The sequence below is a fragment of the Polypterus senegalus genome, chromosome 3, assembly GCF_016835505.1.
Source record: "Polypterus senegalus isolate Bchr_013 chromosome 3, ASM1683550v1, whole genome shotgun sequence".
Taxonomy (NCBI): Eukaryota; Metazoa; Chordata; class Cladistia; order Polypteriformes; family Polypteridae; genus Polypterus; species Polypterus senegalus.
Genome location: NC_053156.1, coordinates 278342314 through 278367863, shown reverse-complemented (window position 1 = coordinate 278367863; position 25550 = coordinate 278342314). Strand labels below are relative to the sequence as shown.

The 25550-nt window shown below is 41.0% G+C and overlaps 1 protein-coding gene across 2 annotated transcripts in view; it reads right to left on the bottom strand.

Moving 5' to 3' along the window:
- Positions 1–24825, bottom strand: part of LOC120526218 (titin-like) — an 82921-nt gene extending 58096 nt beyond the window's left edge. For both annotated transcript variants that reach the window (XM_039749262.1, XM_039749263.1), the window contains exon 1: positions 24713–24825. The gene's annotated coding sequence lies outside the window, so the exon portion shown is untranslated. The remainder of the gene's footprint in view (positions 1–24712) is intronic.
- Positions 24826–25550: the final 725 nt, after the last annotated feature.

Sequence of the window (25550 nt, the reverse complement as noted above, 5' to 3'; positions counted from 1 at the left end):
GAGCTTATTAGAGTACAGACAAAAAAAATAGGCACACAGTGGGAAAAAAGCAAGAAATGTCAACTTTAATCTCGAAATTTCCACTTTAATTACGTAGTTTATTTTGTTATTAAAGTAGAACATCATAAACTTCATCTTAAAATCATTTAATTTACTAGTTTCTCAAATCCCATCGTAACTAAAATAGCACGTTAAATGCTTTGTTTTGTATTTGATCTTCTATGTGCTCTATGTGTGTGAATCACTACGTGCTTCCGTTCTTTCTCTTCCTCCGACAGGACACAGAATCCATTACAATCGTGATATTACAGCTCTCTGAATAATTAAAATTCTGAGATGTATACGTGATACTCACACAAGATGCTGCTGTGCCATGCGTGACCTTCGATGAAATAATTTACTGTAGCAGTACTGTCTCTTTCAAATGTACTAACCTTCAATTCCTGTCATTACTTTTCTTTCTTCAAATGCCCAATTGCCACACAATCAGCTCTGTAATAGACGTTAGTACTATAGCTATTCCCTGGATCATTATATTGTTACAAGTTAATTACAATCAGACGCGTTACACTAATAAACAATATGCGGTTAGTTTCAGTGTATTTATAAAGCGTCAGGAAAATAAGGAGTAACCACACAGGAACAGTAGCACTGCTTTGACGCTGGGTGCCGCCAGTCTGCAAAACCGAGCGGAGAAATTGCGTACGACAGGGTATGAGGTACCGTGGAAAAGTGCGTGGCTTTACGCCAAGTGTAGGTTTTATACATCTTGATTTGAACTGGGAAACGTTCTTACGTAACATTTCTGTGCATACGCACCGTTTATGCATGAGGCACCTGGTGACTGCTGGGAACTGAAGTCCTCTTGGTAGCAATGCCACAAGGATCAAGCAACACTGTAGTGTCTGCATGGGGTTCTGATTTATAAATTTCTTAAAAAGAATTCTTAGCCTTCTTTCTTGCACCCTCCTGATTTAAATGAAGCAAATTGCTGCCCTTTCAAATATTTATCCCTTCCCAGCCAGCTACCACTCACACCTTCCTTGTACGATTTTGGGTTTACAAGAATTAAATTGTTGTTGCTGTTGTTGTACTACCACTAACAGCATATACAAATTTTATCTTCATTTTTATTGATTTGCTTTTTAAGATTCAGGATCCTTAATTGTTTCTGTTTCCTTAAACAGATGACCACCTTACTCAGGGATCTTCAACTCAGGTCCTGGGTGGGCACCTTTTCTTTAATCAGAAGTTGGTTCTTGCTGCTATTGGAACCTCTCGTTTTATTCTATGCCTTCTGTTTCCTCTTATTCTGTCCCACCAGACACCTCCAAATCTGTTTTCTTTTTTTCTGTAAACAGCATCCAATTTTTTTGTGAGCCTGATCAGATGAATTATTTCTCAGACTTACAATTATTTCTTTTCAAAAATATTTTTGAAACAGGTGTAACATGATGAACACTGAAATGGAAATGGGAGCAAGTTAGCAGATCATCTTTTGGCTCCCTCTATGTCTCATTTTTGTTTCAATTGTTTGGACTCTGGTTAAGGAATTCAAAAAAATTGAAGGGGTCTGAATCTTAAGAAGCGAGTTAATTACAATAAAGATAAAGTAATAGGTTCCGCAGCAACAGCCATCATATTCTTGGGAAAATACTTAAAGGTGGAATGGTTTCCCATTGCTCTCCTTCTGCTAGAAAGACTGTCCTCCCAGGTTAAGGAAACAAATGCAGCAACTTGTGAAGACCACAGAACAATTAGCTTATTATCACAAACATCAAAGATAGTGTTAATGTTGAGAGCAAAAAGATTAGAAATCAAGGCAGAAAACTTTATGACAGAAGATCAGTTTGGAGTCAGGAAAGGGAGAGAAACAAAAACTGCAATCAGAGTGCTGATGATAGTTGAGCAAAAGAAGTCTGACATAAAATAAAGAACTATACGTCTGTTTTGTGGACTTGTAGAAAGGGATCTGAATGATGGGTGAATCTACCTGGAATACTGAGAGATACAGGAGTTGATTTGTGAGACAGAAGACATGTTAGGAATCTACATAAGAAGCAGTCAGCAAACTCTGCTGAAGTATTAGCAGAGTCATGTCAAATAGCAAGAGGTAATAGACAGGGATGCTCACTATCACCAATCCTACAGTATGTAGAGAGAATACTTAAACACACAGCAGATTGGGGTGAAGGTTGGAGGAAAATGGATTACATTGGTAAGACTGGCAGATGATAATGTAGAAGGACTACAAAAATAAATGAACAAAGTAGGTTAAAAATGGAATGAAGATCAATATACAGAAAACAAAAGTGATGCTCATAACAAAGGAAAAAAATCTTAGATTTTTCCATTGTAAACTGTTCATATTAAATTTTAAATTTTTATTATGCTCAAACGAACCAAGATCAACTGCATTTTCAAGACTGTAATTAAAGGCATTGCAAGCATCCATTTTTATCGTATTAATAATTTATGCATTTGCTCCAGTCGGTTTCTTTTTCAAAGACTTTATGACCTGGGAATGGGGAATGAGCACAGATGCCACAGAACCAAATTTGTTTACAGCTTGAGAAAGGAAGGAGTGCGAAGTCACTTAAAAGATCAAACATTCTGATCAGAGTCAACCATCATCAGGACAATCGGACGTTTAAAATGTCATATATCCCAAAATGCCACATGTGCATTCTAACATAAATATGGTTTATGTGATGGACCAAGAATAAGAAAAAGGAGAAGTAAGGAAAAAAAAAAACGACAGAAAGGTGACATCAGAGATCAAGGAACATGAGACCATCTGATTTGGACGTCAGAAAATGCAACCTATGAATAACATCAATCGTTAAACCAAAAGCCACCCAGGACATTAATCGCTTGACATTTCTGATTTCAGTGAGCCTTTCTAAGACTGAGTAGATCCAGACTTTGATACCTGTTTTATATTCTACTAGCCATCCCACATGGCTTTGCCCGCGAAACAGGACAGTGAGGAGGGCCTGGCCCATCTCTCTACTCCTGACGTCAGTCTTCATCCTCCCCTTGGCCTGCAGCCGCTGTCTCGGATTAGCGCAAATATATTGCTCCTGCAACTGAACTATGAGTCTTAGTGCAATGAAAGAAGTCACAAAATCAACCGGAATGTTCAAGCAAATTATAGAAAAAAAGGCAGACGCATGAGTGAAAAGGGCCACCAAAGCCCGATGGGTCTCTCTCGGATTTGCGCTATTAAATCGGTACTGCAAGCGAACTATGATACTTTGCGCGATGAGAGAAGTCACAAAATCAATGGAATGTTCAAGCAAATTATAGAAAAAAAAAACCGATCTAAATCCGTTAAGTAGTTCTCTCGTGAAAAGCAGACAGATATACAAACGGGTCTAAAAAACTATAAGAAATTTCATGCTTGGACCACAAAATTTTTAAAAACGTTTCTTAGCGAGAAAATATGGGCCAAGGATAACCTACATTCCAAATTTCAAGTCCCAAGTCCTCAAGGTTTGGGAGAATTTGTGATGAGTGAGTCGGTGGTATTTGGCTTTAATATATACTGTATACAGTAGATTATATTTTCTTCTATTTGGTATTGTTATATATTAATTAATACCACTTTGCTTTTATATGTTCGATACTTTATCGTTTATCTACATGATTGAACTAATAAATGGGCACCAAGTGTGAGTTAAATGGCTACTATCCTATTCACAAGGTTTATCAAGGCTGCTGATGTCACTTCTCAATAATTGGAACAACTGGGATAAAAGTAAGACATAGTTTGGTTAATAAGTGTTGTGCTTTTCTGTGTGTCGTGACGACACCCACGTGTTTGTTAGAGCTGGTGATAGTGAGTCCCTGTGTGGAGAATGGCATGCAGAACATTTCAGAGTGACTGGTAACTGGCACCACTCAAGACTTTGGCTTTATAGAATCGCTATGTGTCTGTGTGTGTGTGTGTGTATCTTTGTGTGCGTTAATGTTCAATGACAAGAGAAATCAAACCCAATAAACATTCTTCATAGGTCTCACAAATTGTGTGATAACACAAGCAATGAAGCCAGTAATAATAAAAATAGGAAAGCATGGAAGTAGACACAGAAGTATGCTGTCATGAGAAGGAAGAAGTGAATAAGAAATAAAAGCACATATAGTAATAGGAAAAGTAGCCTTCAATGCAAAATGACAGTGCTAACAACTAGAATGAACCGAGCAGTGAAGTATAATACAACAGCAATCTCGGGTGTTGTATTGTATTAAGGAGAGATGTTTAGAAATAGGGGATATAAATAAACTGGAAGCATTTGAAATGTATCTATAGAGAAGGATGGGAAAGATAAGTGTCACATACATGCACATGGATGGTTTAGGGGCTGAAATATACTGTAAGTGTTTTTTAGCCAAACCAGGGATTTGGCGCTGTCCTCTGATGCTTTACCCTTTGCAGATCATCAGAAGAACCCAACTCCTAATGACGTAATTTCCACCTCCAAAAAACATTGCAGCCTGAAGACACCACTTCTGATTCCGGTCCCCCAGGATCCCTCCTTTTCCCGTCTTTTGAATATAAATCCGCCATTTTAAACTATCATGTCAAATTCATTTTGAACTCAGTCTGTGAAGACCTTTGTTATTTTGCATACTTTTTCCCCCCAAGTATACCAGAACAATTCACCAAACTTTTATGATTGTTTTTTGGCTCTTCTTAGAATGGATAAATAATCTACTGGAAAAGTGCAGGACAAAAATGTGAAATAATGAAAAGGAGGCACCAAAACTGGATGGGACATGGACCGAGAGGAGAGCGATTGCTGAAAAGAGTGCTCAAGTTAAACTAGAGTGAAAGAAATCAAGAGGAAGGCCAAGGCAGGACATCTTAATCATACCAAGAAATGAAAAGAAATGCAGAAGGCAGAATGCAATTGAGGAACTGGTGTTGGAAAGACCTGCCCTAAGGCAGATAACTAAAGAAGAAGAAGAACAACAGCAGCAACTGACTATTAATTAAAAAAGGAACTGAAACAAACGTTTGCTGCCCAGGATCTGAGTTTGACACCCCTACATTAAAATGAGCAACGTGGCCCCACCATCCCCATGTGTTGGCCAAGAATTTCCTCCAGCTTTGGCCACCCCTTCCTTGCATACACACAAAAGGCTTACCACCCTCATGTGCTTCCATACTGACATGGTAAGATTACTCCCTTGGAGTTCTCCTGCTGGACTTTTCATTGCCCTGCGTCACCTTTAATGTACTCTTGTCTCTGACATCTTCTTGCCACCTGACCATCCTTTTCCCAGTCAAATCAAGAATTTTGGATTTTTTGGAGATGCTGGATTAATGTTTAAAGCAGCATTTTACCCATCAGTTGACTTCCTTTCTTATAAATGAATGGTGTCTTTTCATTTAATGGATTTCATGCCATAACCCATACATAGTGTCTTCTGGTGTCAAGTGGTGGCCCAATACCCTGTGAAATGACCTCAATTAGTCGATTAAACTGCTTCTGTCTCCCAGTTGATCTCTCCCCTGTTTAAAGTTAACATTTTCTCAGTTAGAGATTATCACTTCCTGAGCTCTGCTTCAAGTCAACCACACTATGTCAAGATGGATGATATTTAAAGCAGTGCTTCATAGGGTTTACGATATTTTAAAAAGTGCTGCATCTCATTAGCAATCATCTTGATTGTCTGATAATAAACATCAAAGGCATCTCTAAAGCAACTGACATCTGCTCTTACCCAAGGCCATGTCGAGACTAGTAAAACACTGCCATCTACGTTTCTGCAGTTTCTCTTTTTATTGGCAAGAATCAATGTTTTTGCAAAGCACACAATTTAAAAATAAAGACTGGTGGAACAGCATGGCGTATTGACAGTCAATGCAGTTTTTAAATGTCTGGGTCACTATTTTCCCCCTCTGCTTGAGGCAGACTTTTGGCATAACTCAAAACAGTTGAGAAATCCCCCACCTGCTTCCCAAATCCTGGGGGCATCCATCCCTTCATTAAATTTCAGCCTCTCCAGCAGCTTGGGATTTCAATTTAGAACTTTTTTGGTACACTCCTTTTTTTCGTTTTTGTATTTGTTATGGCACATAATTATTTTAATTTCCAAAGTAAGGCCATTTCCTGCATAGTCATCTCCCTGGGGTCACTTCTCCACATTTTACCCTCAACATTGGCATAGTTACAATATTATGCAAAAGCCTGAGCCCACTTATGAAAATTATTTGTAAAGCTACTTCTATGGACAGTAGGGTTTTTATTTGCTAATGAAAATACTACTTCACATTATTAGTCTTACAGAATACAGAGCCGGGCACTGCTGTATAGTCTGTTAAGTCGTCCTGTGGTCATTTTCATCTAAGCCAATGCTTTTCAATCTTTTTGATTTGTGGACCAGCAGAAGACTGAGAAAATCTTTGCAAGCAGGAAATGTGGAAAAAATAATACATTCATTTACTCCATATCAAAATTGATTCAACAGTTTTTGTTAAAATATACTGTTCAGATCAAAACACAAAGCTATAATTGCTTACATTTTGCTTTTATATTCTGAATGAAAACAAACTTTGCTATTGCACTGAAAATTGGTTCAGAAATCAGAAACTTCAGATTCATTTGCTATTTCCTTCAAAGAATGAAAATGGGGTTTGGATTCTAAAGTTTTTTAGAACGTTTTCAGACAGATGGAAGATTTAAGATTCTTTGTTAGGTTACATGTGCATGTGGTATAGCAGGTCCATGGCTCAAAAGAAAAGGCCAGTTTTGAATAATCAACGCACTCGCAGGGCATGGTAGTGTGGCCAGAGCGGTTTTCGGGCGTTTCCCGTTAGGGGTTACCACAGCGGATCATCTTGTTCCATATCTTCATGTCCTTTCCATCTTGTTCTGTTACACCCATCACCTGCATGTCTTCGCTCACCACATCCATAAACCTTCTCTTAGGCTTTCCTCTTTTCCTCTTACCTGGCAGCTCTATCCATAACATCCCTTTCCCATTATATTTAGCATCTCTCCTCTGCACATGACCAAACCAGCACAATCTCACCTCTCTGACTTTGTCTCCCAACCGTTCAAATGCTTTCTGGGCAGCACGGTGGCGCAGTGGTAGCGCTGCTGCCTCGCAGTTAGGAGACCCGGGTTCGCTTCCCGGGTCCCCCCTGCGTGGAGTTTGCATGTTCTCCCCGTGTCTGCGTGGGTTTCCTCCGGGCGCTCCGGTTTCCTCCCACAATCCAAAGACCTGCAGGTTAGGTGGATTGGCGATTCTAAATTGGCCCTGGTGTGTGCTTGGTGTGTTTGTGTGTGTCCTGCGGTGGGTTGGCACCCTGCCCAGGATTGGTTCCTGCCTTGTGCCCTGGGATTGGCTCCAGCAGACCCCCGTGACCCTGTATTCGGATTCAGCGGGTTAGAAAATGGATGGACACCCTTGGGGGCCTTTTAGAGAAATCCTTGCCTATTTTTGATTCTTTTCTGTCATTTGTGTTATCCTTTTGATTCTAACAATTAAATATCAGCATTTTTGGACTTGTCTCTGTATCTGAGGTTTTCACAGCTCCTCCACGTTGTTTTTTTTTTTTTGATAAACGTTGTTAATTCCCAAGTGGAATTTTCTTGGAACATTTATGACATTTTGAACTTTTGCATCAATATCTCTTTTTTGACCTTGTGTAGGCCAAAGCCAGCTCAGATGAGTTTAGTGTGAGGTCTGTTCTAGGCAGGTAATGGAAGGCCCTGACCTTGGGTTGTTGGTCTTCTGGGAGGCCTCATACCCCTTTGCTATTATCATAGCACCAAGTGAACTCTCAAAACTTTGGTTTTGCTATGGTTGGGGTTCTGAGGATGCGTCTCTAATGCTGTGAGTGTTCTACCTACAGACTTACTATAAGTATGTGCTAATTGAGTTTGAAGTATGTTTAGGGTATTATTTTGCAAAAAAAAGATTCAAATAAGTTGTTTTCTCAAAAGTTCAGATTGCATACTATATTTTATTATTAGCTTCTGTTTCATGGAGTTTAACCAGATCCTCTATACTGCTGGTTGAGATGCACCCCCAGAATAGAACGGAGTTGCTCCTCAGAAGGTTGTAGACAGGAATTGTTATACTTTTACAACTCTTTTCTCCTGACCTACTGGCATTTTTATGAACTGAAAATTTCAAACTTGGGTGGATTGTCCTGTATGGTTTTTTGTCACTGGCTGTAACTCCATGCTTTATGGTCTTTTGTGTAATTAAATCGTTTGTGTTTGCTGCCTTTCCTTAAGAATGGTTTCTTAGCTCTAACATGTGCTACAAGACCATTTCTCTTTAAGGCTTATTCACGCCGTTGAAGTGAGTACTTTAGGGCCAAATGGCTCTCTAAGATTCTGACAAGCATTTAGCTGGATTTCCAACTTCCCTTTATAGAAATGACCTGTGAATCAGACGCACATAACTTTATTGGTTGTGCACTCAATGTTCTGCCTTCAACTTCCCCAGTCTCTTTACATTTCTTAATGACAGCTTGGATATCACAACTTGAAAAAACTGTCTGTTGTGCTATTGCTTGCTGACTAAAAATCTGTGTTTTTATGTCAAAGTGTCTTGGCATAGCAATTTTCAAACATCACTTTGCGTTTTGGGAACTGCACCTGTGTTTATCTAGCCATCCCACAACATGTCACTAGGCTCTCAGAACACACAAGAAATTCTTGTTGCTTTTTGTCGTATTAGTGTTTATCTGTGTATTGTCTGTAACATAGTGTTTTCACATGAAAATTAACAACACAGCTCTGGGAAATCATTTTACTTGATGGCCTGTGCACAGTACCAGTGGCATAGCTGTGGGGGGCAAGGGGGGACATCTATCCCAGGGCACAGCATCCAGGGAGCGCCAAATTGATGTTACGAAATTTTATAATGAAATGTTTTCCATTCTTAAATGCACTAAAAAGTAAATAAAAAACATTTGCATACTCAGTCCATCACTCCATCAGTATGAGGATATCTTTTTCCTGTTTTTTGTCTCTTTCTGATTTCGAAGTACGTATTAGTTCTATATACCCAACAGACAATAATTTATCCCCTCCACTACTCTAACATGCTTGACTCCCACCCAGAAACATTTTTGACGTTATTAAACAGGTCGTGCGACTGACATGAGGCATTAGTGTATCATTGTCTAAGTTGTGTGTGCCAAGTGATTTGTGTTTATGTGTTTGATAGAAATTGATTGGGCTGTGGTGAAGTATTCTAGTAGATGGCTGCAAAAGTCTAGACGTTTCCCCATCATATTTTCGTATGAATAAATTGTAAGTAATGCAGTTTTTATAAATATAGAATTATTTTGCTTTATAATTTGCTATATAGATGTATTTCCAAATCTGAGAGATGATCCGCCATTGCCAGTTGTGAAAGATCTTTCAGTAAATTAAAACTTATCTTGTCCTCCCTGAGATCATCCATGGCACAGGAAAGATTGTCAGCCAGTGTGGAGCGGGAGGTTACCGACAGCATACAGTTTGATAAACTAATCGATAAATTTGCAGCAGCAAAGGCTAGGAAAATGTCTCTTTGAAGTTAATAATTACATTTAAAGCATTATACATTGTGACAGATTAGGGTTTTCTCGCACCCTTGTACCCTCAGACCACACGTCAGACACCAGATAAAAGTCCAAATAATTATTTATTATAATAATTATGTGCACAAAGCACGCTCCTCTCCACAATACTCAATAACAATAATCAATAAACCAATCCTCCACTCCCAGACGCTTAGCCACCCTGCCTCCCAACTCAGCTCATTGCCTGGGAGTTCCCACAGTCCTTTTATATTCCCGACCCGGAAGTGTTCCCAATCCAAAAGTCCACAAGTCCTTATTCCTTCCGGGTCAGGGTAAACAATGCTTTTTCTCACCCCGGAAGCCCGTTGCTCTTCCTATGACGAACTTCCGGGTCATAGGGCACGAAGAACTCTTCGGTCCTCCCTGCAGCTCCCTCTCGTGGCCCCCATGGCATCCAGCAGGGCGGTGCATAAAAACTACATTGTCCATGATGCCCTGCTGGTCTTCTGGGGACCTCCATGCTGCAAGGAGGGCTCCACCTGGCTTGGGGGTATTGGCCGGGGTACATGGCCGGCCATATCTTACAACATCAAACAATTTTTTTGACTTTATACTAACTTCATTTTCAGGTTATTATATTATTATATCCAATGTAATGTTTAAGTTTTTGCAATGTTATATTTGAATATATTTTAGAATAATTATACTTTCGAAATACTATTGTTGTCTTAATTTTTTTCCTTCGTTCTATCTTTATAAATTTAGCGAAACCTTGAAAATATACGCATAAAAGTGCTTTAGAAAATTAAAATATTTAAAACTATCCATCCAGCCATTCATCCATTTTCCAACCCGCTGAATCCGAACACAGGGGTCTGCTGGAGCCAATCCCATCCAACACAGGGCAGGAACCAATCCCGGGCAGGGTGCCAACCTACCACAGGACACACACACTAGAGCCAATTTAGAATTGCCAGTCTACCTAACCTGCATGTCTTTGGACTGTGAGAGGAAACCGGAGCGCCCGGAGGAAACCCACGCAGACACGGGGAGAACATGCAAACTCCACACAGGGAGGACGCGGGAAGCGAAACTGGGTCTCCTAACTGCGAGGCAGCAGCACTACCACTGCACCACCGTGCCGCCCATTTAAAGCTGTTTAAAATAAAAAATATGACATTTTTTTCTTAAAATACTATTATTTTAAATACATTTTAAAAAAAATTTCTTTCCCTTCCCATTGCATTTTGGCAAACAGGAGGGGGTGCGAAATCTTCAGTTGTCCCCGGTTGCTGAAAACCCTCACTACGCCTGTGCACAGTACTGTATATGGATTGATTTCCAGTGGCTCTCTCAGATCTTTTCTTAATGCTTCATCCTATAACAGCTGACAGTAAGGTCCAGTTTCATCTTTGAAACATTTCAAATGGATGTTCATTTTTTTAATGATTTTTATAATCTGTGTTATTATTATTTTCTTACAATAACATGGACTACATATATTTTAGCCCTACAGAGCATTTCCACCTTATACAGTAAGGACCTAGGAGTCATAGTGGACTCACCAATATCTACAGTCAAACAGTGTAGACGAGTCATTAAGAAGGCTAACAGAATGTTAGGTTATATGGCGTGATGTATGAGGTTCTGCTCAAGCTTTATAACACGCTAGTGAAACTTCCTCTGGAGTACTGTGTGCATTTTTGGTCTCTGGACTACAAAAAAAGTGCTAAGAAAAGTCCGGAGATGAGCGACTTGGCTGAACCCAACTTTAAAAAGGTATGAGCTTTGAGGAGACATTAAAGGAGTTGATCCTTTTCAGTTTAACCAAACATATGTTAAGAGGGGACGTGACTGAAGTGTTTAAAATTATGAAAGGAATTAGTACAGTTGATCCAGACTGTTACTTTAAAATGAAACACAGATGGAAACTTGTTAAGAGAAAATTTTGAACAAACATCAGAAAGTTTTTCTTCACACAGAACACGATATAAATGCAGTGCACTTATATGTACACATTGTCACTCATGTGCCTCTGTGGATCTTGGTCATGGGCTCTGTCAAGGTTTGTAATGATCCTCCAGACCAGGAGGTGGTGCAGTTGCTAATAATATGTTCTTCTTCTCTCTCCACAGCACCAAGAAACCACCCATTGATGAAACCTGACCACCATTTCCAGTCCTGTGAGAATAAGGTCACCTGATCCCTGGAAGGAGGAATGATTGATTGAAGCATGCTACCGCTAGACAGAACCTCCGATAGTGACTGCCTGCTACATTTTTGTTAGAAAGCCTAAAGGCAGGGCTAGTATACCCATTATGACGGTTGTTACTTTTGTTTATTTTACCCTGCGATTAAACGGAATGACCCAGTTGGTGCCCCAAATCATTATACGTTCATTCCCGGCCACAACATATAACCAGATTAAGGTGAACTAGGCAAAAACTTGCTTTTTGTTTAGAATTCTTCTGGAGTTCACTTTAGTGAAAACGCTCCACTGCCAACTGCACTATAACTGGCCACTGTGAATCCAAAAATAAGCATATAATTCTTCTGTTTAGCCAAATTGACACTTTATTTATTGGTCTCTCTTACCGGATTGCATGATGCACACTCTTTTCTACTTGGCTATGTGACTGAGCCCTGCGTAGGACCCCAGTACTCGTGCTTCTTGCCTGTCATCCAGTGCTGCTGAAATAATCATAACGTAAGTATTTTTATTTCAATAAAGTCAGTATTGAGTTAACTTACTCGTTACTTTAAAATGTTTTCAGATTACATAGCACGCATTACTTTTAACGTATTACCCTACCGCTGTCGAGATTGTGCTGCTGAGTTTAGCATTGTACGTTCATCTCATCAAGATAAATTAAGTGATTTTTGAAATATTAAGACATTATTTCCACCAGGAGAAGGACTCATGCATTCTCCTGAACATTTGACACTGGAAATGTATTTTGTGGATACTTCTAACTGTGGCTGCTGAAAGTGTGTGCGAAGGAAATACATGTGCAGGCTAACAGAGCACAACGGGTATGCGCAGATTACAAAATCCTCAACAGTAACCTAGATAAGGGTTTAAATGGCCACATAATTGGCTTATTTGTGAAGGAATACCTCTGTTATGCAGGTTTCTCAGAGGCCAATGACCTGATTTCTCTAACTCAGCGTTTCTCAACCTTTAAGGATTTGCAATCCGAGTTTTCATAGCAGTTTTAATCGCGCCCCCGAAACATTTTTTTGAAACCCTAATAAAATGTATTCCTATATTTTTTGCTGCCGATACACCGCTACAAGTTTTATTATACCTACTTAACTTTTATCAACATTTTTCTAACTCTATATTTATTTTTCTAGTATCAGAATGTAGTTTAAGTTCATTTGTTTTGGGTTCAATAGATGTATTTTTCATATTTTCGATTATTGGTTTCTTTTTTTCATGTCTTTGCACCCCCTTTTCTGTCACTTCAGGGGGTGTGCCCCACAGGTTGAGGACCGCTGCTCTAACTGCAATAAGAGTTTACATGGCAGTTCAGAAATCTGATTTCTGTGACGCATCGGATTATTGAGGCACATGTAAACTCACTGACAGAATACGTTGTCAAGTGGTGTGGTAGACAGTAGGGCTTAAGGGAACTTCAAAACTCAACTGGAGATTATTTTTGAGAAATTATTTGAATAGTATCAGCTTTTTGGACTGAATGACCTTTTCTCATCAAAATTTTTCTGATGTGGTAAGGTTCTAATGGTTTAAAGTGTGTCCTCCACATATTTCATCTAGGCCACTGGTCAGTCCAGGACCTTAGCAGGAGAAGGCATGGCACCCAGTAGTGATAATCATCAATGTGGTGGAATGACAAGCATCTCCAGTTAAAATTCTGAAGTCATCCAAATGGGCTGAAGTGTAATGGAAGGCAAGTCCCACTCTGGAGGCAACAGTGTGTTTGTAGAAGAAATGCTTAGTTATTTCTTGGAGGGATTTAATTAATTTTATATAACAGCTAATGCTTAGGTATTTCTTGGAGGAATTTAATTAATTTTATATAACAGTTTAACAACAATTTACAGTACACGTGACAGGCTTAATTCACTGTGATAGACTGGTGGCCTGTTCAGGACTGTGTCCGGCTTTCTGCCCAATGCTGCTGACTCCTAATTGTGATTAAGGAGGCTTGAGTACATGCTGTATGAATGATTAGGGTATTTAAGACTCGTATCAAACGAGGACAGACAATAAAAGCATAAGGGTGATGAGAATATGAATGTGCTGGTGAAGGCAACAAATTTGCCAAGGCACTGTAGTTGTTTCTTATGGATCTGTCCCATGTATCTTTCATATAGGGTTTAGTTTTTTCTAGATAAGTACCAGTAGCAAATCATGAAGGGATGTACGTGATGATGAAGCCACTGCTGATTAACTGCATGTATACAACATTATAAGGTCCAGTTCTTGGAAAACTATGCTGAATAAGCAAGTAGGATGTTGGATGGATGGATGGATGACAACAGACCCACCGACTGGCAGTATATACCACTTGATTAAAATACAAACATGAATGCTTTAGAAACAAAGTAAGCTGTGTTCACAAGGAAAGGCCTCTTAACAAATCAGCAAGCATATGCCCTACTTTAGCCCTACCAGAAAAGATGGTTACAACCTGACAAGCAGGTTTGGTTAAAGTGCTTCTCCCACCATCATTATCAGGCATCTGTATTTTGATTGCAATCATGAGTTAGAACAGTATGGTTAATAAAGGAAATGGTGTGTTCAGCAGGCTTGATATGCTAATATGCAAATTGGGATGGGTCTAAACTGTGTTAATGTGTGCCCTCACCAGCATATCACACAAATGCTTTATTATGGCAAAGTCAGTGGTGGGTGATAATCTCTGAGTGTGGGCCATCTAACTTGAGCACTGAATTAAGAGCGGCTTCCTTAGATGGCCACCACCATCTAACAAAGCACCGTGATGTTCCAACAATGATGGATGGATTAAAAGCCAGAAGTCTGCATGACCATCAACATCAAGTGACTCCGTGAGAACCGTAACTACAAAGAGAACTGTTTCATTTATGTTACGTAGAATGTCCAGAGGGGACTGGGAGGTCCTGTGGCCTGGAACCCCTGCAGATTTTATTTTTTTTCTCCAGCCATATGGAGTTTTTTTTTTTTTTCTGTCCACCCTGGCCATCGGACCTTACTCCTTTTCTATGTTAACTAATGTTGTCTTATTTTAATTTCTTATTTTGTCTTTTATTTTTCTTTTTTTCATTATGTAAAGCAGTTTGAGCTACTTTTTGTATGAAAATGTGCTATATAAATAAAAGTTGTTGTTAAAGTGAATAAGAACAACAGAAAGTAGAAGTGGAAAGTTGAAGATGTCTGGGTAACCTGGTCGATGTAGCTTGTAGTCATGATGGCCTGTGGTTCTCCACAACCCAGCCAAAAATTGAGATGAAGAGAGTTTAAAAAAGGAATAGCATTAGAACTCCTATCCAGAGCAGTAGCTTTACATTTATTTTTTTAGTGGCTTCACATAATGAGTAGGTCAGGAACACAGATGGTTTTTTTCAATTAAATAAAATGATGTTAAGAATGTTACTATTATCTTGGTGCTGATGAGTAAAGGACACTTAAGGTTAAAACATGTTTGCTCCCACATGTTGGTAAAACATGCAAATAAAAGAACTTCCTATACTGTATATGTGATGATATTAATGCTGCGTGACCAAGAACACAGAATCATGGGAGGCCGGTAAAGTCACACAATCATTGTTGGGCCAGCATGCTCAAATTATGTTTGTCCAGAAAAGAGGAGTCGGTAAATGTAAGTTGGCCCATTAGCTTTAGTGTTTGTAATGTTCCTCGTGCATGTTGGCATTCTATGTCTGTTGGAGATTTGTTACTGTGATTCTAATTTTTTTTCCATTACTGTCTTTTAGTTGCTTCTATTATCTTCTAAAAACCATAACTTAGTCTGTGGTCAAAGCTGATGCCTCACAACACTAGAACCCCAGGCTTAGTGCCCATCCCAGTCACAATCTGCCGAGGGTTTGTACATTATGTCTGTGTCTACATGGGTCCTCTCCTTTCCTCCAATTTGGTCCCACATCTCAAAGATGCCCATGTTAGGACCTTGGTTGACTTTACAATGGCCTGTTATGATTGATTGTGCATGAGTGTATCCAGAACTGGACTAGTGGTCCATCCTAGTGCCCAATGGCTTTGGGTTCAGGGGCAGTTCAATAACACTCCCCTTTTGCCACGGGGGCAAAAACTTCCTTTTTAATGAGAAATAACTGATATTTTAGAAATTCAGAAGTCAAGAAAAACACTTTGTAATATGGTTCCCACACTGATGCACAACAATATGTTTATGAGAAAATGTGCACATCTGCCTTTTTCTCTTGTCCAACCACCCCATATGATTCACACAAGCCAGACATGTCTTAACAAAGCAAAAGCCATTAGTTCCTCATATCTGACTAATGGATTCCCTCCTCTCTTAGTCCATCTAGATGGCTCAGGTGAGTGATGAATATGGAATGGCAGACCAGATTGTAGATCCATATCTAAATTCTAAAGTTTAAATCTTTAACACTCAGTCTAATATCCAATAGTATTTGACATTCATGCACATTTCTTGCAGGAGCCATCAGGACATACATCATGATTGACCACAGCCCAGTGTACATTACACATCAACTCTCACAAGCACCATGTAAGGACTAAAGCTGCCATCGTGTTTCATCCGAGTCAGAATCGTCACAGCCACTGTGAGAATTTGCTGTAGTCTGTTGAAACATCACAAAGTAAAAATTGCAATGGGCCCTGCTGGAAGGTAAAGGATCAGAGCTGATCAGAGTGAGTGATATATCATCAGAGCCAGTTATGAAGATGATAAGGGCAATTACACCGATGGACACCATTAGAATAATTCTATAAATATGCAAAGACGGACATTTTTCATTTATAGTGCCCTCAGGATACAATTGCAGGCACGGGTTAATATACATAAAGGTCACCTTCAAGATAAGATCAATTTGGAAGTGTCATTGTATCTTCTTTTGCCCATTGTCTACTTACTGAAAAGATTTTTTTGGGCATGGTGTGACCATTTTCGTAACCACCTTATTGTACACATTGCACACCCAGGAGGTCCCCATTCCATGCTCATCTCTAGTGATGACCAAAATGGTTTTTGTGAGGCTGAATTCATTGCAGCATTTTCCTTGGCAAAAATATGTTAACCTCCAAATCAGAAACGTTGCTAAACAAAATCTGCCCAGCTTTCCTTACCTCCCACCTGCTTCTATTCTGGAACAAAAATGGATCAGTCTTGAGGACTCAGATAGTATTTCTATAATATATAAACATATTTATAAAGTCCTTCCCTTTCAAAGATTCCAGAGTACAGTGGGAAAAGGACCTCTTACTCAACATTTCAGAAAAGGAGTGGAAGTTTGCAATGCACAGAATTCACTTGAGCTCCATGTGTGCAAAGCATTCAATTGTTCAATTTAAAATCTTTTATCGAACACATCTGTCTCATTTAAAATTGTCCCAAATTTTTCCAGAGCATGATCCAACCTGTGAACGTTGCAATCGAGCTCCAGCCTCACTGGGCCTCATGTTTTAGGTGTGCACCAAATTAGCATCATTCTGGATGAAAATCTTGAAATGCCTATCAGACAGCCTTGGTGTCTCAATCTCTCCTAATCCACAAACAGATGTGTTTGGTGGGCTCCAAGATGGGATTAAAGTGGAGAAGAACAAACAAACTGTAATGGCTTTTACTTCACTATTGGCACGTAAACTTATCTTGCTCAGCTGGAAGAATCCTAACTCACCTTTTTTAAGTCAGTGGGTAACTGATGTTATATACAATTTGAAACTGGAAAAAATCAAATTCTTATAAAGAGGATCTGTTTAAAACATTTTATTCCTGGCAGGATCTAATCAATAACACTTTAGAATAAGCATTTAAATTGGGAAAAGGATTCCCACCCCCACCCCCCTTTTTTTCTCTACTTTTAAAGTTTTACTCTGGCTGTTAGCCTAGCTCTCTTTCTCATGGGTGGGGGATAATTTGAACTTACTTTTTTCAAGTTTGTCTTGCTTGTATGGAATGTTACTTGCTTTTAATAACTTTTTTACATAAATTCAATTAAAAAAGCATTTAGTTCCAGAAGCACCTTCATGTATTAATTTCACATGTGTCTGTCTATCTATCTATCTATATTGTGACCACCGGGGAGCAACACCCGACACAACAGATATTAGGCACAAGTGCAGCAGCACACACGTTTATTTATAAGGGGGAAATACTTTCCCATCATTCCCCGTACAGCACAATACAAAAGCACACAATACAACACTTTCTTTGCCTTCTCTTTGACTCAGTCCTTCCGCCTCCACTACTCCTCCAGCAAGCTTCTTCATCTTCTTTCCAATTCTGGCTCTGAATGAAGGCGGGTGACACCTTTTATGCTGCACCTGGGAGTACTCCAGGTGGCTCATTAGTAAGGTCTGGAATTACTCCCAGGTGAGGTGAAAGCCCAACATACTGTAGCAGGGTTCTGCCATCTCTACAGCTTCCCCTAACGGCCCCCATGGAACTCAACAGCCTGCATTAAACTCCAACTCCCAGGATGCCCTGCAGGAATCCTTGGTGCCACGGCCACCCATGGGGCTGCCCTCTAGCATCCCGGGGAAGGTAATGCTTTGTGGATGCCCTGGCCATCCAACACAATATATATGCATTTACTGTACAGTATATATAAAATGCTAAGGTCTTTCCATGTGTCACACAATTACTCACAAACTACTTCGGCTAGAATCTTGGTCTTACCTGAGAGCTCATGATCCAATATTTACTAGAAAAAAAAATTGAAGCTGCAGCAGCCTTGGCTAACTGACTTACGCTTGTGTGTTCCTTGCAGAAAAGTGTTAAGCAAACAACGTGACATGGCAGAAGGATACAGAAGACTAGGGACATCAGCTGAGCATCAAACAAATTGCACATGCCAATGATGTGAAGAAGAGCAGTTCCATCAATTTAGGAATACAAAATGTAAGAATGACATAGATAAGGAAAAGCATGTAACCAGGGTCCGCATGTAATTACTGGGGCTAGACTGTTGAGCGTCACGAATGACAAAGCCTGAGAAATGCAGGTAGTCTGAGGTCTGCGTACTTCACTAGTTTAAATAAAGTTCTCTAGTCAAGGAAAAGAAAAATCACAGAATGCGTGCATTGTGGGGAGCAGCCTGGACACAGACAGGTAGACATGATGTTTTAAGCACCACACACATTTATTTACACTTACTATTTACAATAGTGACTCACACACCCCAGTGCCGCAGCACCAAACACCCTCAAGTCCAGGCCTTTTCTCTCAATGCCTTTCTTCGCCCCCTCCACTCCTCTCCACCAAGACTTTGGCCACTTCCACCCGACTCCAGCCTTGAACGAAGATAGGCGGCCCCTTTTATAATCACGCGGATGTGCTCCAGGTGATTCCCGGCAATCTTCCACCGGTACTCCCCAGTGTGGCAGAAGTGCCGGCTGTGCACCCGGAAGCATCCTCTTCCCCCCAGAACTTCCGGGTGTGGCGGAAGTGCCGAGGTCCAGGGCTCCATAGGCATGGGGGCGCCCCCTGGTGGTGACCACAGGCCCCTACAGGGCTGAGCTTCAAAGCTCTCTACCCGTGGTCCACAAAGCAACCAGGGTGGTCGCCCCATCGTGGTCTGCAGGAGGCGCAAGCCCTCCTCCGGTCCTCCTGGGTGTCCCAGCTGGGTACCACCCCCAGCTGCGTGCCACAGCGTATCCTCAATTAAGATTAAGATGGTTGCTCGGTAACAGTGGGAGGGGCTGGGTTTGCCAGCAATGACTTTCCATGCAGTGTGATTTTACTGTGGAGAGAATGCAGTAATGTGTACATGACGGTGAGTTTTGTTGTGTCCTTGTCTGGACAATATGCAGCATTTTACATTTTTAAAAACCATGAATCACTCCTATGCAGTGATATGAACAAGAGGCACAAATAGAATTAATTTTACTGGTGTGGTACGTATAAAATATGTTATGCATCTGCAAGAAAGAACACAGATAAATATGAAGTGTAAGTGAGGTTTCAGGAAGCTATATTCCTAATTTACCACCCACAAAGCTCTTTATAAACCTTAAAAAAACTATTTATTAAGTTTTATGTTTTGTAGTTTTGAAATGGCTTGTGTTTTGGAAAACTGCATACAAATCACAGTTTGCTGGTTTTGCCCATCACTACTCAGTCAGTCTGAAGTCAGTCATTATCCAACCCGCTATATCCTAACTACAATGTCACGGGGGTCTGCTGGAGCCAATCCCAACCAACACAGGGCAGAAGGCAGGAACAAATCCCAGACAGGGCGCCAGCCCATCGCAGGGTACACACACACACCCACACACCAAGCACACACTAGGGACAATTTAGGATCGCCAATGCACCTAACCTGCATGTGTTTTGACTGTAGGAGGACACCGGAGCACCCGGAGGAAACCCATGCAGACACGGGGAGAACATGCAAACTCCACACAGGGAGGACCTGGGAAGCAAACCCAGAGCTCCTTACTGCGAGGCAATCACTGCTCATCAGATGGTCAAAGCTGCTTAATCCAATTCAAAGTGGCAGAGACTGAAGCTGATTCCGTCAGCACTGGGCGCAAGGCAGGAAATAGTCCTGGATAGAGCTTTATTTGACTGTACGGTAATATTTAACGGCATTGATTATGAGTATTTATACTATTTGGAAAAGGAGTAACTGTCATGCTGCACAAGTGTAGGCAGATTACTGTGATTACTGCATCTTGTCTGCAGGCCTGAAGCCCTTCTAGAACTCAAAAATCAAAAAAGGGTATGTGATCAGTGTATAAGTTTAATATGACACTGTGCTCTGTGCAAATATAGAATTTTATAAATCCTTCTTTTTCTCCTCACATGCACAGTTGACACACAGCCAGACTTAGCAAGGGGGTTCACCATATAAGAACTGCTAGGCAAGCATTATAAGACAAGACAGTTAGGGACAACTGCAAAATGGGCAGTCAGACTGAGGACCATTATATACTATTCTTGTATGTCAAAATCAGCATGAAATTGTATCCTCTTTTGTCTTATTTGGTATGCCATGATTCACCTAAGTGAGGGGCTGCATGTGAAGAAAGAGTATTAAGCCTTAGAAGCCAATGGATGGATGGAGGATAACGTCACTTGATCCTGAAAATCCTTCCAACTGCACGGCGAAAATGGCCAACTCTACACATTGGGCCCCCACTCCTGAACTGGGTTTTTGCCATTGGCTTCCTTCATTTGTTATGCAGCGTAAGCCATCATTAAACAAAGATAAGTTATTTCTCCCATATGAATTTTTATCACTAAGGGAGAAGGAGGTTAGGAGCACACGCTGATACAGCGCATTGCAGCACCCACCACATGACAAAATCCACTCAGGATCCCAGGGTGTAGCCATGCAACAGGCGCCACCTCAGCACCACACTAGTTCAGATGGCATTGCCTTTTTATATTATATCTATATAGATTCTGGTTATGTAACACGCCACAATTACAAAAGAACTCATTCCAACAAGGGAGCTAACGCCCCCTGCTGGATACAGGGTAGGCATTATTTATTAAGTCAGTTCTCATTATCTGAGGAGTTATGTCCTTGAAAACCCAGCTGAAATTGAAACTGTAGATGCTGAAGCATTGATCCTCTGGGGAGTTTGGGGTCAGGCTCCAGTGGACCGTGTTCACAATACAATTTTGCCATCCATTACCATAAACACATAATTTTCATGGACCAAAAATCAGCTAAGCTCATCATAGAAAAGGTGGGCTGAGACAAGACCAGGAGGAGGATATGGGTTTGGGTGGACATTCTGGTCCTCCACTCTTGCACCTTTATGGCCTGGTAATGATACTCTTACAGGTTCACCTTTATGAAAAACTTGTTACAATTTTTATTTCCTCTAGATGCTCAAGTTTGATTATCTTTTTGCATGAGCAGCCACAGCAGGGCCAAACCGAGGACCTCACTAAACCATTCAACTGGTTGCAGTGACTTACAGAGTGTACAATGGGCAGGGACCATATCAGAGGGAGCTTTAGACTCATACTAACTGGTTATCCCTTGTTTGTGGGGAACACTTACAAGCCCTGGTCCCCATCCCAAATAGGTTTAATTATGCCACTTAGCACCGGGTAGGTACTCTTTAAACTATTCAGTGTAGAGCGCATGCAGACCCAGTAGTCTAAGGGCATCAAAGACCTCTTATTGCTCAATCTCACAAGCCTTGGATGTCTTACAGAATTTTTTTTTTATTCCATATGGCCTTGAATAGACACAATTAGACCACGGGTGTCACAAAATAGGCTACACTTTTATAAAAATGGATAAGCAAATCTGCTGGAACTGAATCCGCAAATAGCAAGGATTTACGGTATTTGCTTCGTGTAGGATTCTACTAGGGGGTGATAACCATAGAAAGTACGGCTGTATCACTGTTTGTGGGTATTCAATGGGCACTGTTTATAGGTGTGTAGGGTCACTACTGTCACGTGTTCAGTAAAAAGAATCTATATATTTAATTCACTAAGGAAAGACACCCATGGAAAGCACACTGGAAGGGGCGTGGATTCACTAAGCTGCCGACTAGTTAGACACCTATGGCGCACGCAGGGAGGAGCCACGCCCACCAACTCCAAGACCATTGGATACGACGACAACTCGCAGAGCCACGCCCACGAATTCGGATGCGACGACACAGAAAGAACAGCGTCATTTATATTTGTCTGTCGTGGAGGCCTCATGTACTTCCGAGCCACCTTGACTGTTCATAGAGGCATGTTTCTCGCGGAGGTGAGTCGCCATATGCAGCGTGTGAAACGGTTTGCGAGGGGTATCCCATGGAATCCTTAAAACAATCCTTTACAATTGAGGTTAAAACACAATGAAGTAAGCAGTCTTTAAAAACCGACTTTTTGGTTACGACGCACGACCGCGTGCACCATAGCAAACTGTTTTACACGCTACATACAGCAATTCGCATCCGCGACAAACATGCGTCTTCTTCACTCACTGATAATTATATGTTGCTTTCTCCAGAGTTCCATCTTTTCATTCACTTTCTGTTGTATCCTCAGACCCTCCCTTTTTAGACAACTGTGTCTTTCCAGAAGTGTTCAACCATCAATAAATAATTATGCTGCGTTTGTTATGCCGCGGGTTCACTATTGTGTTGTATTTTGCTCTCTCCAGAGTTCCATCTTTTCATTCACTTACTGTTGTATTCTCACACCAACCCGTTTTAGACAACCGTGTCTTTCCAGAAGTGTTTAGCATTCAATAAATAATGATGCATGACATTGACCGTGTGTCTAGGCATGGGTAAGCCGTTGAACCCCATTTGGGCTGCAAACCGTGGAATTCCCACTATGTGCGACACTGTTTTCATCGCTACCCTTTGTACACACTCCCCTCCCACCTCGCTACTACCGTGGTCGGGTGTCTTGGTAGATTATATATAGAAAAGCAGCCAAAACCGCCCAGAGCAATGAAACGTCTACGTGAGTCACAGGTGCTTCTGGACTGTGCAAAGACGAGTTGGAGGTGGGCACATGAGCGGGCAGTGCATACTGAACGAGAAATCAGCAGACTAGCATGACGGAGGGAGCTGAATGGACGTCCTTCTCTCCTCCCATTCCACACTCCGCGACTGAGTGCCGTACACCCCCCTCCGTCTGGCAGGAGAAGGCGTGAAGGCGGTCCGCCAGTTTTCAGCCACGGACGATTGTGTGTTGGTTCGTTCCTTGCATTGTTACAATGTTGCTTTTCTTGCTGATTTATTACATTACAGATTTTTCAAATGTTATTTTTCTCCCTGTGCTTAAAAATCATTAAAAAACCGGCCTGATTATGCGGCGTATGGTACGCCGCGGGTTGGCTAGTTCAGTATAATTCTTACCTTTATGCACTAATGAACATGTCGCTCTGATTAGTGAGTATAACTGCCTTACCTCAAAACTTCTGGTTTGCAGCCAGAATCTAAATCACCTTTAGCTCTTACATTTTAAATTAGATTTGGGAATCTGTTACAGTAGGTACCTAATGGAAATCAGGACACCATGTAGTATGGCAGTTGTAGATGTTTTAGGCTGACCTCTGACATTTGATGTGACTCAAGAGAGACTTTAAATGTAATAAACAAGTCAGGATTTTGGAGGAGTATAAAGTAAAGTGGTTGTCAAAGTTCTGAGATGAGAAGAAGTGACAGTTTTGGGTTCACCAGGACAAGTGGACAGCAGACTCTATTGGTTTTAGTCAGATTCGTGTACAACAAAAAGTGCATATATGCCAAAAACATGAAAAGTGGTTGGAACCTGCATTTGTGACTTCAAAACACAGGACCTGAAATTTGGGGAAGTGTCACACTGAAGACGTAGCTAGAAGGGGGTATACAGCACTTCCAGTGGTGTGAAAATTAGAATCTGCGGTCACAATTGTAATGATGCCCACACAGGGAAGCAAACGTGATACTGACGGGTACAAAATGCCCCTGATGGGTCAAACTGGTGTAAAGTCTATGCTACACACACAATGACAACTTGTAGCATTTCTGTTGTAAGCAGTGGTTTGGCTGGCTGAGTGTTTAAAGACTCTGTTGTGAATCTAAATACATGACACTCTTCCCTATCTGTTGGTTTGCAGAAGATTCTCACGGCTGGTGGTTAAGAGATGTTCTTGGATGTACAGACAATGTGAATGGATACCTCATCCTCATTAGTGTTTTAAACATGAAAAGAAGGAAGTTGAAAAGGTCATAGAACATTTATCTGTGCTGTCCTTTTCATAGGTGCGCAGTGCCAAATGTCAATGTAAGTACCCATCTGAAAAGCAGCGGATTTCAGTTGCACCCGTGCAGCCCCGAGAGACTGATATACAAGTTCTTCTGAAGACCAAGAGAGTTTGCTTCTAAGTGACTGAGTACGGTGCAGGTTGGAGGTCCTAAATCAGCCCAACACTTGACGTTTGTGCCTCATGTGGCTTCTGTCTTATTTCATTTGCATTGCTTCTGCACTGTCAAGCTCCCCCCACCCAGATCCCAAGGAAGACCCGCGACAGACGAGCTTCACGTACCTGCGGGGATTCTGCTCAAGCGCTCCAAAAGATCTCGACTGTAGCATACAGCAGCCGCCTTGATGTCGCAACAAAGCACTGAGAAGAGCTTCCTGTGCAGTTTGACACTTGGCGGAGACTGTCAAATAAGAGCAGCGTACCTCTTCCGTTTGTGATAAAATCTTCCGTTAGATGGCAAGTTCTGCTGCTGAGTCACGACGTGGGCAGGCGCTTCCTCTAACTAGGTGGAATAATTCTCTGTGCCCATCAGCATACCCATCCAAAGCTAGAACCAGAAGCCTAGAGTTTCCACTAGACAACAAACCAGCTGCCCTCTTTGGGTCATGTTTCCACAAGTTGATGTTTCTACTCTATAGTACATATGGCTCGTTCACTAGTGCTGCCCTGGGATGAGCCACGGGGCATAGAGATGTAACATAGATGACTGGGAAGAAAATAGACTTGGATTGGGATATTTATTAGGTAAGTGAAAGGAGTCTGGACAGTTACTGGGATGTTCCCTAGGTAACACAGAAGAAAGTGGCTTATTATGCAATGTCCCTAGAGAATATAACTGGGAAGATAGTGGTCTGAATCTGGGATGTTTATTAGGTAAGTAGAAGGAGACAGGACTAGCATGGTCATGTGTGTTAAGCAACTGGGAAGAAAGCGGGCATGTATTGAGATATTTCATAGGTAAGTCTAAGGTAAGTGGACCAGTAACAGAATGTTTTCCAAGTTAATGGAAGGAGTCTAAACCATTTTGGGAATGACCCTTTCATTAACTGGAAGGAGAATAGACCAGTAATGAGATAATTAGGTAAGTGGAAGGTACATGGACCAGCACTGGGATGTCAGT